Here is a 17,897-nt window from a genome sequence, read left to right on the forward strand (position 1 = left end):
AACATCACCCTGAGACTATTACCTTGCCTGCTCCTTCCTTGTTTAATTTATCTGAAGGTCCGTATCTCGTTTCGTGGGCGGCCATTCAAGCCTACCGGAACCCTACAACAGCCCCGGAGCCGGAACCACAATTTGAGCCTCCACGACAGTCTGATTACTTTTGGGATCCGGAGATAACTGCCAGCCAGTGGCAGTCAGAGTCCTCTTCATCTCAATACGACCCGAGCTACACCTACGGGTATCCGCCAGGCCATCCGTGGCAATGAACCAACTTAGGCCAAAAGCCTAAGCTTGGGGGAGTACGTATTTCCCACCGACATTACATTTATGTTTACGCACACTCATTGCTAGATGTCGGTGCTTATACTTTTTCACTGTAATATCCATGCTAGTTTATTTTCCTTTTCTTGCTTTCTTCTTGTGTGTTTATTAAACCAAAAAAATAGTAATAGCTTCTAGTTAGTTACTTTTCTTGCTGTAGTCGTAGTAATTAAAAAGAAAACCCAAAAAGACTTCCCGTTCTTCTTTTGCTTGTTGGGAGCTTTCCTGTGTAAATAGTTTTTATTTTTTTTCTTTTCTTTGGGGGTCGATAGGAGAAGACCATGATTAAATTGTTGAAGTGGCTCTTATATGCATTATTGTTGATTTAACCAAAAGCCCATATTGCCTTGTCTTCTCCTGTTTATTGAATGCTCGCAGATTCCAACTTAGTCCAATGCATGTGCACTCTTATTATTATTCACATCGTTCGGTCATGCAAGTGAAAGGCAATTATGACGATATATGATGGACTGTCTGAGATGAGAAAAGCTGGTATGAACTCGACCTCTCTTATTTTTGTAAATATGATTAGTTCATCGTTCCTGATTCAGCCTATTATGAATAAACATGTTTGCAATGACAATTAGAGATAAGAGTTGCTTGTGCCATGCTTGATTAGCTATGAGTTATAATGGTTTACCTTGCGTGCCAACATGCTATTAAAATGGTTGTGATGTGGTATGATGGGGTGGTATCCTCCTTTGAATGATTTAAGTGACTTGACTTGGCACATGTTCACACATGTAGTTGAAACAAAATCAACATAGCCTTCACGATATTTATGTTCATGGTGGATTATATCCTACTCATGCTTGCATCCAATGTTTATTAATTTTAATGCATGTTCATGACTGTTGTCGCTCTCTAGTTGGTCGCTTCCCAGTCTTTTGCTAGCCTTCACTGGTACTAAGCGGGAATACTGCTTGTGCATCCAATCCCTTAAACCCCAAAGTTATTCCATATGAGTCCACTATACCTTCCTATATGCGGTATCTACCTGCCGTTCCAAGTAAATTTGTATGTGCCAAACTCTAAACCTTCAAATAAACATTCTGTTTTGTATGCTCGAATAGCTCATGTATCAACTAGGGCTGCCCTTATCTTCCATGTTAGGCGGGTTATTCTCAAGAGGAGTGGACTCCGCTCCTCACTCACGAGAAAATGGCTGGTCACTGGGATGCCTAGTCCCATGCTTTATGCAAACTAAATCAAAATAATTGCAAACAAAACTCCCCCTGGGACTGTTGCTAGTTGGAGACACTCGTTGTTTCGAGCAAGTCATGGATTGATGCTTGTTGGTGGAGGGGGAGTATAAACTTTACCATTCTGTTTGGGAACCGCCTATAATGTGTGTAGCATGGAAGATATCGTCATCTCTTGGTTGATATGTTGACAATGAAAGTATGCCGCTCAAAATATTATTTATCTCTATTTCAAAACCGAGCTCTGGCACCTCTACAAATCCCTGCTTCCCTCTGCGAAGGGCCTATCCATTTACTTTTATGTTGAGTCATCACCCTCTTATTAAAAAGCACTAGCTGGAGAGCACAGCTGTCATTTGCATCCATTACTATTAATTTATATTGGGTATGACTATGACTGGATCTCTTTTACCATGAATTACAATGTCTAGTCAGTCCTTGATCTTTAAAGGTGCTCTGCATTTATGTTTTGCGGTCTCAGAAAGGGCTAGCGAGATACCATCTTGTTATATCATATCATGATTGTTTTGAGGAAGTGTTGTCATCCGAGATTTATTATTATGACTCGCTAGTTGATTATGCTATTGATATGAGTAAACATGAGACCTAAGAGTTATTGCAAATGTGGTTAGTCATAATCTTTGCTGAAAACTTGAATGCTGGCTTTACATATTTACAACAACAAGAGCAAACAGAGTGTAAAAGTTTTTCTTTATCACTTTCAGTTTATCAACTGAATTGCTTGAGGACAAGCAAAGGTTTAAGCTTGGGGGAGTTGATGCGTCTCCGTCGTATCTACTTTTCCAAACACTTTTGCCCTTGTTTTGGACTGTAACTTGCATGATTTGAATGGAACTAACCCGGACTGACGCTGTTTTCAGCAGACTTTTCATGGTGTTATTTATGTGCAGAAACAAAAGTTCTCGGAATGACCTGAAACTCCACGGAACGTCTATTTGGAAATAATAAAAAATCCTTGCAAAAGATGAAGACCAGGGGCCCCACACCCTATCCACGAGGGTGGGGCGTGTGCCCTCCCCCCTAGGGTGCGCCCCCTACCTCATGGGCCCCCTGGAGCTCCTCCGACCTCAACTCCAACTCTATATATTTGCTTTCGGGGAGAAAAAAATTAGAGAGAAGAATTCATCGCGTTTTACAATACAGAGCCGCCGCCAAGCCCTAAAACCTCTCGGGAGGGCTGATCTGGAGTACGTTCGGGGCTCCGGAGAGGGGGATTCGTCGCTGTCGTCATCATCAACCATCCTCCATCACTAATTTCATGATGCTCACCGCCGTGCGTGAGTAATTCCATCGTAGGCTTGCTGGACGGTGATGGGTTGGATGAGATCTATTATGTAATCGAGTTAGTTTTGTTAGGGTTTGATCCCTAGTATCCACTATGTTCTGAGATTGATGTTGCTATGACTTTGCTATGCTTAATGCTTGTCACTAGGGCCCGAGTGCCATGATTTCAGATCTGAACATATTATGTTTTCATGAATATATGTGTGTTCTTGATCCTATCTTGCAAGTCTATAGTCACCTACTATGTGTTATGATCCGGCAACCCCGAAATGACAATAATCGGGACCACTCCCGGTGATGACCATAGTTTGAGGAGTTCATGTATTCACTATGTGCTAATGCTTTGTTCTGGTTCTCTATTAAAAGGAGGCCTTAATATCCCCTAGTTTCCATTAGGACCCCACTGCCACGGGAGGGTAGGACAAAAGATGTCATGCAAGTTCTTTTCCATAAGCACGTATGACTATATTCGGAATACATGCCTACATTACATTGATGAATTGGAGCTAGTTCTGTGTCACCCTATGTTATGATTGTTACATGATGAACCGCATCCGGCATAATTCTCCATCACCGATCCAATGCCTATGAGCTTTTCACATATTGTTCTTCGCTTATTTACTTTTCCGTTGCTGCTGTTACAATCACTACAAAACACCAAAAATATTACTTTTGCTACCGTTACTTTTGTTACCGTTACCACTACTATCATATTACTTTGCTACTAAACACTTTGCTGCAGATACTAAGTTATCCAGGTGTGGTTGAATTGACAACTCAGCTGCTAATACTTGAGAATATTCTTTGGATCCCCTTGTGTCGAATCAATAAATTTGGGTTGAATACTCTACCCTCGAAAACTGTTGCGATCCCCTATACTTGTGGGTTATCAAATACCCATTTGCATCCTATAGGTTTGCACCCATAAGGACGATCGGTTATCTCCGAAGTTTCATTCGCCAAGATGGAATCCATCTCGCGATGAACCGCTTCCTTCCAGTAGTCAGCATCTTCATATGCATAGGCCTCTGAAATAGAACTGGGAGTGTCATCTATGAGATACACAAGAAAATCATCACCAAAGGACTTTGCAGTCCTCTGTCTCTTGCTCCTAGTAGGAACTTCATTGTTCTCCTCCACAGGACTTTCAAAGTGTTCCATTGAAACGGCAGGTTCGGTAATTGAAACTGGTTCCTGATTCAATGAACTAGGCATCTCCTGATTAGATGAGGTAGCCATATCCTTCATGGGAAAGATATCTTCAAAGAAAGTCGCATCATTCGACTCCATGATTGTACCGACATGCATGTCAGGTACCTCAGATTTTACAACCAAGAATCTATAACCAATGCTATGAAAAGCATATCCCGGGAAAACACAATCCACTGTCTTTGGTCCAAGCTTGCGCTTCTTTGGAATTGGCACATTGACTTTCGCCAAACAACCCCAGGTTCGTAGATAAGAGAGCTTTAATCTTTTCTTCGCCCATTCCTTGAATGGAGTTATCTCTTTATTCTTTGTTGGAACTCGGTTTAGGACATGACATGCAGTCTATATCGCCTCCCCCCACCATGCCTTGGAGAGACCCGATGTGTCTAACATGGCGTTAACCAAATCAGTTAGAGTACGGTTCTTTCTTTCGGCTACCCCATTTGACTGAGGTGAATAGGGAGGCGTCCTCTCATGGATTATACCATGTTCCGCACAAAAAGCATCAAATTCATTGGAAAAATACTCTCCACCACGGTCGGACCTAAGCCTCTTGATTTTCCTATCAAGTTGGTTTTCCACTTCAGCTTTATAGATCTTGAAAAATTTCAAAGCCTCATCCTTAGATTTCAGAAGATACACACGGCAGTATCTAGTGGAGTCGTCAATTAACGTCATGAAATATTTCTTTCCACCTTTTGTCAAAACACCATTCATTTCACATAGATCTGAATGTATGAGCTCTAGTGGAGCAAGATTTCTCGTTTCCGCAGTCGTGTGAGACTTACGAGGTTGCTTAGCTTGCACACAAACTTGACACTTAGATCCCTTGATAGTGCTGAAACTAGGGATTAAGTTCAACTTCGCTAGTCGCGACATGCAACCAAAGTTAACATGACAAAGACGTGAATGCCACACATTTGATTCACTATCGTTGCAAACATGATTAACAACTTTATTGCAAACGTCTGACAAGGATAAACGAAACAGGCCTCCTAACTCATAGCCTTTACCAACAAAGGTTCCATACTTGGATATTACAAATTTATTCGACTCAAAGACAAGCTTATAGCCATCTCTACATAGAAGAGATCCGCTAACAAGATTTTTATTGACGGAGGGGACATAATGCACGTTCTTCAGCCGCACGATCTTCCCCGAGGTAAACTTCAGATCAACCGTGCCAACACCACGAACAGAAGCACTTGAACCGTTGCCCATCAGCACGGTTGAAGTCCCTATGGTCTGATAAGACGAAAACATGGAAATATCACCGCATACATGCACATTAGCACCCGTGTCAATCAACCAATCAGGAGAATGACATACTGAAAGAATAGTGGGAAATATACCATACCCAGCATCCTTCATGTCAGTGTCTCCAATGACAACATTAGCGGTCTTGCCGCCTTTCCCAGGATGACGCTTGTCATAGCGATTAGGGCAACTAGGAGCCCAATGATCAGGATCCCCACACACATGACAAACACCTTTCTTCTTGTCATTCTTCTTCTTGAAGTTCTTGTGCTGCACAGCCTTGTTCTTCCCATCAAACTTTGCTTTACCATCAAACTTGCCCTTGTTCTTGAACTTGTAGGGCTGGAAGTTCTGCTTCCGTACCAGATTGGCACTAGATCCTCCCTCAATACCTCGAGCACGTGTGTCCTTTGCTCTCGCCTTTTCTTCCACATCAAGAGTACCAATGAGATCCGGAATGGAAAACTCCTGTCTCTTATGCTTCAGTAAGGTAGCAAAGTTCCTCCATGAAGGAGGAAGCTTAGTGATGATACCTCTGGCAACAAACTTGTCCGATAGCATACAATTGAAGTGCTCAAGTTCTCTAGCAAATGACTGTATCTCATGAGCTTTCTCAACCACGGAGCGCTCTTCAGTCATCCTGTAATCATAGAATTGCTCCATGATGTACAACTCAGTGCCAGCATCCGATACCCCAAACTTGGCCTTGAGTGTGTCCCACATATCTTTTCCATTGTCAATTGACGCATACGCATCAACTATGTTCTCACCAAGAACACTTAAGAGAGAAGCCTTAAACAGAGTATCCATTTTCTGAAAAGCTTGTTCCTGTTGGGCATCATTCTCCCCTTCAGGTTTGCCAAGAGTGGCGTCATAGCAACTCATGGTTTGAAACCATAAGACTGCTCTCACGCGCCACCTCTTATAGTGGATACCCTCAAACATAGGAGGTCTCATGGAAGCAGCAAAACCATTTGGTGTAAATTGCCTATAATAAGGTTTTTGGATTATTGGAAATATGAGCAATTTACCGAATGATTTTATTAACAGAAATACTAGATAAAGCACGACTAGTATATGTTGGATTATGGATGGGCTTGGGCCCATATAAGACACTAATCCTTGGTTAATATTGAGGCCCATGTATGAGATGGCAGGTGGTGGGAAGTTTAGTCCCACCTTGCTAGTTGAGGAGAGTTGAGACCCCTATATAAGGGCTGCTCTACCACCTGCCATTGGGAGCTTGGGAAAAGGAGTGGTACACGCGCGCTCCTCCTCCTCCGCCGCCCACCTCGCCACGCCTCGCCTCGTCACGACGCGCGCGCGCCGCGAGTTGCGGGAATGAGCCGAGCCGAAGCTTATTTTTGTCGCTCAGGAACGAATTAATTAATCAAGGATTAATTAACGAGTCGCTAACAGGTGGGCCACTGTCCGAGACGTTGGAGTGTGGGCTGACTTGCGTTGCCGGGATTCGACGACTCCCTTGCCGAGAGTGGGTCGACTCAGTCGTGGGCCTCCGCCAGGCCCACGACTTCCTCCCCGACGGACTATATAAGAAGGCTCTGGCCAGTGGAGTAACATAGTTCAGTTCACTCCCTCCCTCTCGCGTGACCTAGCCGTCATCTACTGTTCCTCTCTCTGTGCTGCCTCCAGCGACCCCATCTCGACGACCGCATGCACGGTTGGTCGGGAGAGTAGGTGCCTCCGGAACCCTGTCGTTTGAGATCCTACCCAGGAGAGCGGCAATAAGGTTTTTGGGGAGCGTCTCGACGCGACTGCTCCCGATCCATCCCCAACTCCGTTCGCCTCTGCTTCCACCACTTCCCCTGCATCAACACCATGGCCGACGACACCGCCGCTAAGAAGAAGGCCACGGACGACGCCGAGGTTGCTGCTGCCGCCGCCGCGTTGGCCTGGCCAACCGGATGGTATGATCTGTTCATCCCTCGTTTACTCGTACTTGTACTAGCCGTATTTGTGCTGCTCATAGATGGTTCGCTTCTATGTTCTGTACATGCTAGTATGCTTAGGTATAGCTATGAGATGCATACCTTTTATGCCATGCTTACTGTTTACTCGTGGATTAGTCTAATCGGAAAAGTGCTAATATTTCCAACAATCCAAAAACCTTATTTTAGGCACTTTTCGATTCAAGGCTTTGCTGCTACTCTGAAACCGGAAAAGTTTACCGGGACGCATTTTAAGCGTTGGCAGACTAGGACCACCTTGTGGCTCACAGCGATGAACGTGTTCTGGGTTGGTGGTGTGTCCCTCACAGAAATGATTGCTCCCAAACAGGAGAAGGCATTTAGGGAGGCAACCACAATCTTTCTGGGAGCAGTTCTGAGTGTGATTGGAGACAAGCTGGTTGATGCCTATATTCATATGGGGGTTGCCAAAAACTTGTGGGATGCGCTCGAAGTCAAATTCGGCGCAACTAATGCTGGAAGTGAGCTATATGCCATGGAGCAGTTCCATGATTACAGGATGGTTGATAACCATTCTGTATTGGACCAGGCTCATGAGATACAGTGCATTGCTAAGGAGCTGGAGCTCCTGAAGTGTGAGTTACCGGACAAGTTTGTCGCGGGTTGCATTATTGCAAAACTCCCTCCTAGATGGAGGAACTTTGCTACTTCTCTCAAGCACTTGAGACGTGAATTCTCTATTGAGGATGTCATTGGTCATCTCAGTGTTGAGCAGAACTCAAGAGCAAAGGACTCACACGTGAAAGGGGCAGAGGGTTCTTCTAGCGCCAATGTGGTGCAGAAGAACTTCCACAAGTTCAAGGGAAAGAACTCTACCAGCAGAATACTACCTTTAAGAAGAAGGGTAAGAAGAAAGACAAAAAGAGAGATGGCTGCTTTACTTGTGGTTCAGATGAACATTGGGCAAACAAGTGCCCAAACAAGTACAAGAAGCCAGCACAGGACTCCAAGTCTGTGAATGTCACTCTGAGCAACAATGATGCGGCATCTGGGTATGGTAATATTTTTACCATACTTTCAGTTTGTGAGTCCACCGATTGGTGGGTTGACACTGGGGCCAATATTCATGTGTGTGCTGATGTGTCTTTGTTTTCTTCCTACCAGGTCGCACGAGATTGTTCCGTCCTGATGGGGAATGGCTCGCATGCTTCTGTTCATGGTGTTGGCATGGTAGATCTGAAGTTTACTTCGGGAAAGATCGTGCAACTGAAGAACGTGCAGCATGTCCCCGCCATAAAGAAGAATCTCGTTAGTGGCTCCCTTCTATGTAAAGAAGGGTTTAAGTTAGTATTTGAGTCTAACAAAGTAGTCGTATCTCGTTATGGACTATTTGTTGGAAAAGGATATGATTGTGGTGGTTTGTTCCGCCTTTCCCTGGAGAATTTCTGTAATAAAGTCGTGAACCAAATTCATTCCAATGTGAATGAATCTGAGGTTTGGCATTCACGTCTTTGTCACATAAATTTCGGTTGTATGACGCGGCTAGCTAAGATGGACTTAATCCCGAGTTTCACTTTAGCCAAAGGCTCTAAGTGCCATGCGTGTGTGCAAGCTAAGCAACCTCGCAAGCCTCACAAGCTTGCAAAGGAGAGACACCTAGCACCATTAGAGGTCATACATTCATATCTCTGTGAGATGAATGGTGTGTTGACTAAAGGTGGAAAGAAATACTTCATGACTCTAATTGATGATTCCACTAGATTCTGCTATGTGTATTCGTTAAATACTAAGGATGAGGCTCTACACTACTTTAAAGTCTATAAGGCTGAAGTTGAGAACCAACTTGAGAAGAAATAAAACAAGTCCGGTCTGATCGTGGTGGAGAGTACTTTTCTAATGAGTTTGATTTATTCTGTGCGGAACATGGTATTATTCATGAGAGGACGCCTCCCTACTCACCCCAGTCAAACGGGGTTGCCGAACGGAAAAACCGTACTCTAACTGATTTGGTTAACGCCATGTTAGATACATCGGGTTTATCCAAGGCATGGTGGGGGGAGGCTGTATTGACATCATGTCATGTCCTGAATAAAGTTCCCACAAAGGATAATGAGACTACTCCCTATGAGCAATGGGAAAAGAAAAGAACTACACTCTCTTACTTGCGCACTTGGGGTTGTTTGGCGAAAGTCAACGTGCCGATAATCAAAAAGCGCAAGTTGGGACCAAAGACCGTGGACTGTGTTTTTCTTGGCTATGCCAAGCATAGCGTTGGCTATAGATTTCTAGTGGTGAAATCTGAGGTACCTGACCAGAAGGTCGGTACAATTATAGAGTCTAGGGATGCTACATTCTTTGAGGATATTTTCCCCATGAGAGATATGCAAAGCATTTCTAGACTGGAATCTGATAATACTCCCGAACCTACCATTCTGATGGAATATTATGAACATAAAAGTGATGAGAGTTCCACGGAGGATGACGAGGAAGCTCCAGTTAGGAGCAAGAGATAGAGGATTGCAAAGTCCTTTGGTGATGATTTCCTCATGTACCTCGTGGATGATGACACTCCCAGTTCCATTTCAGAAGCTTATGCATCTTCGGATGCTGACTACTGGAAGGATGCGGTCCGTAGCGAGATGGATTCCATCATGGCTAACGGGACATGGGAGATCACTGATCGTCCTTATGGTTGTCAACCATTGGGATGTAAGTGGGTGTTCAAGAAGAAGCTTAGGCCCGATGGAACTGTTGAGAAGTACAAGGCTAGGCTTGTGGCCAAGGGTTATACCCAGAAAGAAGAAGAGGATTTCTTTGACACTTATTCACACTACAAAAAAAAGACACATCCGTGACATTTTGGGCTGAACGAATTTTTTTTCTGTCATACATATGACACTTCTATGACGATAATTGTGACAAAACCCGGTATCATCATAGATGTGGTGGGCTCCTACTTCTATGACAAAAAATCATGACAGAAAATGGGCTTTTCGTCCTGGGCGGGCCGGAGACGCAGCTGCATGACATTCTTTGGGCCGTCCATGACGGAAAAAACCGTGGTAGAAGCGAGGGGGAGGAAAATTTCGGGGAGTTCCCGGTTACGGTGGGAGGTCGGGGGCCGAGCGATGCGCGTTTCTCTCGTACACGTACGCGCGTGTGTGCGAGGCGTTGGCTCTAACTGATCCCGAGCGATTGCGCTGCAGGCTACGCGTTACTGAACCCGAGCGATCGATCGATGGCTGTTAACTGAACCCGATCGAGCGATTCCTTCGCTACTGCTGCTAACTGAAGCCGGTCGATTGGATGAACAGTGAGCATTGCGGGGGGTTGGATGAACAGTGAGTGGTGGCGTTGCCTCTGGATGAACAGGACCCCGTGGTGTGGAGGGCTGGATCAACAGTAGACGGTGGAGGGGTACCCGTGGAGGGGTGGTTGAACAGGACCCCGTGGTGTGGAGGGCTGGATGAACAGTAGATGGTGGAGGGGTGCCCGTGGAGGGGTGGTTGAACAGTAGCCGGTGGAGTAGCGCACGGTGGAGGCTGGATGAACAGGAGCCCGTGGAGGCTGGAGGAGGTCGACGGTAGCCGTGGAGGCTGGAGGAGGTCGACGGTGGAGATGAACAGTATCCCGTGGAGTCCCGTTTTGCGGTACGCCACACCCCTCCCGATGAACAGGACCCCCGTTTCGACCGTAGGAGGTCCGTTTCGTCTGTTTTGCGGTACGCCACACCCCTCCCGATCAACAGGACCCCCGTTTCGACCGTAGGAGGTCCGTTTCGTCCGTTTTGCGGTACGCCACACCCCTCCCGATCAACAGGACCCCCGTTTCGACCGTACGTTTCCTCCGTTTTGCGGTACGCCACACCCCTCCCGATCAACAGGACCCCGTTCCGAACGTAGGAGGTCCGTTTCCTCCGTTTTGCGGTACGCCAGGCCTCGTTTCCATCGCCTGTTCCGTCCAAGCCCTCCCGATGAACACGACCACGCATTGCGTTTCGACCCAGCCGGTTGGCTCCCACGCGTTCCGTTGCCTCCCGATGAACACGACGCATTCCGTTGCCTCCCCATGAACACGACGCATTTCGTTGCCTGCCCATGAACACGACGCATTCCATTGCCTCCCCATGAACACGACGATGACGCTATTTCTCTATTCCGACCTAGCCATGTACACGAGCCCTGGCCGTACGTATGCGCGAGTAGACGTTCGAGACCCCGCCCGTATGTACACATACGTGGCCGTATTTTCTTTCTTGCACCCTGGCCGCTGTACGTACGTGTACATGCTACGTGCACGCCTCTACTACGACACGTGCGTGCCTCTACATCCACTAGTATATATGTACGTACACGTTCGCGACCGGAATGACAACGCTACGTACGCTTCGACCAGGTGGGTCCCGACTGTCAGGCACTTCCTTGCGTGCGAAGATGTAGCTGGTGGGTCCTAGCAGTCAGGGGGGAAACATTTTTTTCGCGAAATACGGTGGCCCGTCCGGTGGGTCCCCGCTATCAGGTGGAGGAATAATTATTTTGCACGTAATAAGGAGGCACTTCCTTGCTGCGGCCGTGGACCCAGCTGTCAGCCTCTCCACGTACAGTCCACGTCCGATGGAAGCCGTTCCTTGACCACGTTGACCACGCCGCGCCGAGAGCACCAGGGCGGTGGACGACGGCGAGGCCTAGGAAGGGGACGACGCGGAGCTGGGGAAGACGTGGCAGTGGATGCCCACGCGTAGAGTACGAGGGTTCACTGGTTCGCTGCGGTGTGAGGCTGCCGTCGCCGCAGAATAACAGGGGGTGTGGGTGAGTAGAGGGATGGCCTGGCCAGCGGTGGGAGTAGTAGGGGGCGGTGAGGCCTCCGCCGCATCGCAGCCGGCCACGGGAGGCAGGAGCACGAGGCACGACCGGCGCTGGTTTGGGCGGCTGGAGCAAGAAGACCAGGGGTTGAAGAAGCACTACGGCCGTTGGATGGACATCGTACGGTCACTGGAGCTAGAATCGTGCATATTGACTAAGTTGACAAAGCCCTCCGTCCCCGTCAACTTAGTAGGCCCACAAGTCAGCCTGCCACTATACTGGGTCCCAGCTAACAGGGGGAGTATTCATTTTTTTGTGCGTAATAAGGAGGCACTTCCTTGCGTGCGAAGATATAGCTGGTGGGTCCGAGCTGTCAGCGGCGGTAACATTTTTTTCGCGAAATACAGAGGCCCTTTCGGTGGGTCCCTGATGTCAGGTGGAGGAATCATTATTTTGCGCGTAATAAGGAGGCATTTCCTTGCGTGCGGCCGTGGACCCAGCTGTCGGCCTCTCCACGTACAGTCCACTTCAGATGCATGTCGGTCGTTGACCACGTTGACCAGGCCGCGCCGAGAGCACCAGGGCGGTGGACGACGGCGAGGCCTAGGAAGGGAACGACACGGAGGCAGGGAAGACTCGGCAGTTGTTTCCCACGCGGAGGGGAGTACGACTGTACGAGGGTTTACTGGTTCGTCTGCCGTCGCCGGAGAATAACAGCAGGTGTGGGTGAGTAGAGGGATGGCTAGGCCAGCGATGGGAGTACGGTGGGGCGGTGAGGCCTGCGCGGCAGCAGAGCCGGCCGCGGGGAGGAGGGAGCAGGCAGTCCCGCCGGCGCTTGTTTGAGCGGCTGGAGCAGGAAGAGCAGAGATTGAAGAAGCACGACGGCCGTTGGATGGCCATCCAACAGTCACTGCTTGTGCGTCAACCTTTTTTAGGAAAGCCTCAAATCTGTGGAAAACAGCATACAGCCCATCTGCCATTATTTCTAATAATTTACAGCCCATTTGCTAATTATTAAGGTTTTTTTGGAGCCCATATTCTTTTTGTTAGCATTACAGCCCATATTGTGGCCACGGTTAAAAAATTATACGAAATTTTGCATATTTCGGTGCGGTCCGAACTGTTTTTAATCCCGAAATTTCGACTCACATTCAAACTGATTTTAAAAATAAATGTATATCAATATAAAATCCAACAAATTCTCCACGCATAAAAATTAATGTAATTTAAAATCTCGAAATGAAAAAAAAGATATTTGAAACTAATTGCCGGTTTGATGTGTTTTAAAAATGTACAACCCATTTCTCATTACTGATGGGCCATTTTCTCGGCCAGCCGAATGAAAGCTCTCCTCGTCTTGAAAGATTTGCAGCCCAACAGGCCTGACAAAGCGACTTACTTGGCAAATCACAAAAAAACTGGGCTGTGGCCGTGGACCCAGCTGTCAGCCTCTCCACGTACAGTACTCTTCCGATGGAATGTCGTTGACCACGTTGACCACGCCGCGCCGAGAGCACCAAGGCGGTGGACGACGGCGAGGCCTAGGAAGGGGACGACGCGGAGCCGGGGAAGACGCGGCAGTGGATGCCCACGCGGAGAGGAGTACGAGGGTTCACTGGTTCGGCTGCGGTGTGAGGCTGCCGTCGCCGCAGGGCCTGGCTAGCGGTGGGAGTAGTAGGGGGCGATGAGGCCTCAACGGCAGCACAGCCGGCCACTGGAGGCAGGAGCAGGCGGTCTCCCCGGCGCTGGTTTGGGCGGCTGGTGCAAGAAGAGCAGCGATTGAAGAAGCAGCAGGACCGTTCGATTCAAATCCAACGGTTACTGCTGCTAGAATCGTTTGTTGACTAAGTTGACAAGCCCTGCGTACGCGTCAACTTAGTAGGCCCACAGGTCAGCCTCCCAACCGGTGCGCCCCAGATGTCAGTGGGAGGAATCATTTTTTTCGCGTAATAAGGAGGCAGTTGATTGCGTGCGGCCAGGCCAGCGGAGGGAGTAGGGTGGGCCGGGGAAGCCTGCGCGGCATCACAGCGGGCCACAAGAGGAGGGAGCAGGCAGTCCCGCCGGCGCTAGTTTAGGCGGCTGGAGCAGGAAGATCAGAGATTGAAGAAGCACGTCGGCCGTTGGATGGACATCCAACAGTCACTGCTGCTAGAATCGTGTGTTCACTGACAAAGCCTTGCGTAAACAAGTCAGCCTCGAAATCTGTGGCGTGTACAACCCATTTGCTATTATTTTTATAATTTTTACTCATTTTCTAATTCATATGGAATTTATTGCAGCCCGTTTTCCATTTTTAGAATTGCTGGCCATTTTCTGGTCAGTACCAGGGTCAAAAAATTAACTAAATATGTGGGAAATTTTGAAAATTCGCAAATTTTTGCTGGGGAACGAAATATTCTTAATCCAAAAATTAATAGCCATACTAAAACAAATTTAAAAATAAATTAGTACTATGTCATGTTAAATCCAATGAAATACGTATAAGATATCAGTGAAGAACAAAAACAAAAAAAGAAACTTATATCCCATTTGCTATAATTTTTTTGGAATTTTCAACCCCTTTTGATATTACTTTTAACAGACATTGACCATACTCTTAAGCCAGGCCGGAATGCATCCCTCCTCGTCTTGAAAGATTTGCAGCCCAGTAATTCGGAGAAAACAAATAGGCCTAGCTTGGGTATTCTTCAAAAAGAAATACTGGGCTACCTATTTTCCCAAAGAACTGGTGCATGAGCATTTAGCTTTATTTATTTATTTACTTATTTATGTTTAGGGGACCATGAGCATGTACCTGGGCCGGATTCATGTGAGAGCCTCCCTTCCAGTTAATTATGGGCTTCTCTATTGGGCCTTCATCAGTGGGCTGCATGTTATCAACAAGTGGAAAATGTGTTCCGTACGAAAAATAGTATGCGCTACGTACGGTACGGGGCACTAAAGGATCGAACCGTGCAACGACTTCCAAAACATTGTGTTTGTCGTTCTAACAACACATTTATTCAACCAACAGACGAAATATACTACTGATTGTACATTGAAAACAGCAGCAGCAACCAGGGCTGGGGGTGCAACAGAAGCAGTAAGCAGGCCAGAAGAGTGAAGACGCAGCTCTCTCTTCCAAACCAAACATCAGCCATCATTACAAAAGGGCTACCAAAAAAGAACAAGTGTATGCATCAAACTAAATAAAGATCCTACTACACCAAGTGTACGCATCTAACTAACTGGCTCAGTTAGACGTTACTATTTATTAAGCTGTGGAGATTGGCTGACGGCTTGAACCAGATGGGTGCCTGACGGGGGAAACTCCAGCCAGCAGGTCGAAGTCTGATACTTGCGACCCTCTCTCCTACTTTGGGCTGCAGAGCGTGGCGGCACATATCAGGGTATGGTGCATGCAGAGACGCATGGTACGCTGTGTACACACAGTTTTGCCTGATGAACGAAACCGCGCTGCCATCATGATCCTTGCCGTCGGTTATCTCCTGGTTAATCGGATAATTCAGTCCGACAAACAGAGAGCGTGTACCAAGGCTACTTACCAGCCTCCAGTCAAAAATTCCTGAAGGCCCAGAGAAGCTGGGATCCTGCTCAAAGACCTTGCAGTGACTGTGATTGTATTCCGCGAAACAACACGTCCGGTACGTGCGAACGATCATCAATCTTTCGCCGTCGTCTGATCGAGCCAGGAACCACCTGCAACTGCCATGCCGCTTTTCTTTGAAAGGTTCTGGGATTAGGAAGGGTAGGGACACCAGGCGGCCTACAACATCATATCAAGTTGGAGTCAAATAAAAAAGGGCTCTTGATTTAGTCAATCTTAAGAACAGCATGTTATGAGCATGAATATTTTTTCAGCAAATGTTGACAGTAATATAAGCAAGCCATCATGATATCATAGGAAAGTAACATACTGCTGTAACAGCCGTTTGTAGCGATGACTGGAGTAGGCCAGCAATACGTCCAGCCATAGAAGGAGTCGACAGCGTAAATGAAGCCCTTGTGTTCAATGGCATCAGAGAACCATGGAGGATGTATGATCCTGCGATGGACGTGCAGATTTATCCACTTACCGCAGTGACCTGTCAGATAGGCGAGACCGCGGTTGAAGAACGCAATTAGCCTGAAGTCTTTATAATTCGCAGATCTTGTGGGCACTTGGCAGATTACAACCTTGAGCAAATCAAACTTGGTATCATGTTGGCTACTGTAAGATTCCGAGTATTCTGGGCCGCGGTGCCAAAGCAGTGCAGTGTTAATCGAAGGAAGGGGGATCAATCGCCGGGTGTAGACCTCCACGAGCATCCAGCTGCCGCGACCGTCGACGAGCACCATCCAAGACGTGTTCATGCCGACCCAGTACATACCGTTAATGTAGTTGAGGCTGACGGGGATCGGATCGCAGTCAAGGGGGTTGATGCTCGCCACCCTACGATCGTTATGCTGCGTGACACGCCGTTTCTGAAGATCAGGCGGCATCAGCAAGCAAGGAGCTGGCTTAAAAAGCTCCGGCCTGAGGGCTTTGAGTAAACGGTACAGCCCCGACGAGCACGCGGCGAGCGGCATGGTACTGAGATTGTCCACACGCGAAACAATGAGCTTGATTACCTCTGTGGGGAGCGAATTCCAGCCACTCTTTCGGCGGACGCTGCTCGGTTCTGCCATTGTTAGTGCTTGGGTTTCGGACGAGGGGGGAGGCGCCTTAGCGGGGATGGAAGATTGGACGAGATTATGTGCGGACAAAGATGGAGAAGCGAATATGTGCTGCGGGAAGTGGACAGGTGATGATGACTACAGCACGCCGCTTGACTTACGAGACACATACCAGCAGCGTAGGGTCATGTCGATGCCAGACAACTTGCTTGAGTGATCACAGTACTGGTACTCCCTACAGTGCTATGCCCTAACTTGCTTGAGTAGAGTAGTAGAGTAGGACTCTGCTCTACTACTAGCACCGGAGGAGTAGTATATTCTAATCTAAAATAGTTACAAACTTCAATGCCCGAGCGTGGAACGACTACGAACCGTGCTCAAAGACCGTGTCTACGTGGTGTTTGGACATGGGCGACAACCTCAACGCCAACGGTGCTGCTCCCGTTGCACCGTATGTGTTTCTGTCCTTCCTGTTCGAAATCGTGGTAGAATTCATGTTTCTACTCTGTATCCTACTACTATGCTAGTCCACATGATTAGTTTCATCTCTGTTATAGCCGTCATGATTTATTTTGTGCTTATTCGGATTAAATCTCGTAGTAACTTGCTCATATATTCAACTGGCGCAACGTCCCCTACAGCCACTCCCGTTTCATGGACGGCCTGGTCGATGCCTCCAAGGAGCCCTTCGTCCACTGCTATGAGTGCCCGATGCCGTTTTGTGGCTCGCCGGCGGACATGGTGCATCACCTCACGGATGCGTGCAGCGGTCACTGCTGGCCCTTGGCGGAGAACATCAAGTACGAGACGTGCTACCCGTTCACCATGCCGGAGTCGCTGGAGGATCACCGCCGCCTGCTAGTCTCGGAGGAGGACGGCAGCGTCTTCCTCTTGATCGTGGGCACCGGCGAGGCCCGCGCAGGCCGCCGCCCCGTCTCTGTAATGTGCGTCAGGGGCGACGCCGCTGACGCTGACACTGACACGAGGCCGATGTACGGGTGCGTGGTCAGTGTTACTACCCCTCCGGGTCGCGTGGGCGGCGACACCGGCCTCATCGAACGGACTTGGACTCTGGGGAGCTGGGACTATCCCGCCAATGTGGACTTGGAAAACCCATGGCATCCTTTACCCGCCGACGCGGTGCACGGGGACTCCAAGGAGGTTCACCTGGACATACGCATTATCAAGTTAAATGTTGATCATTAGTCTTCGCTCAA

The sequence above is a fragment of the Triticum aestivum genome, chromosome 6D (assembly GCF_018294505.1).
Source record: "Triticum aestivum cultivar Chinese Spring chromosome 6D, IWGSC CS RefSeq v2.1, whole genome shotgun sequence".
NCBI lineage: Eukaryota > Viridiplantae > Streptophyta > Magnoliopsida > Poales > Poaceae > Triticum > Triticum aestivum.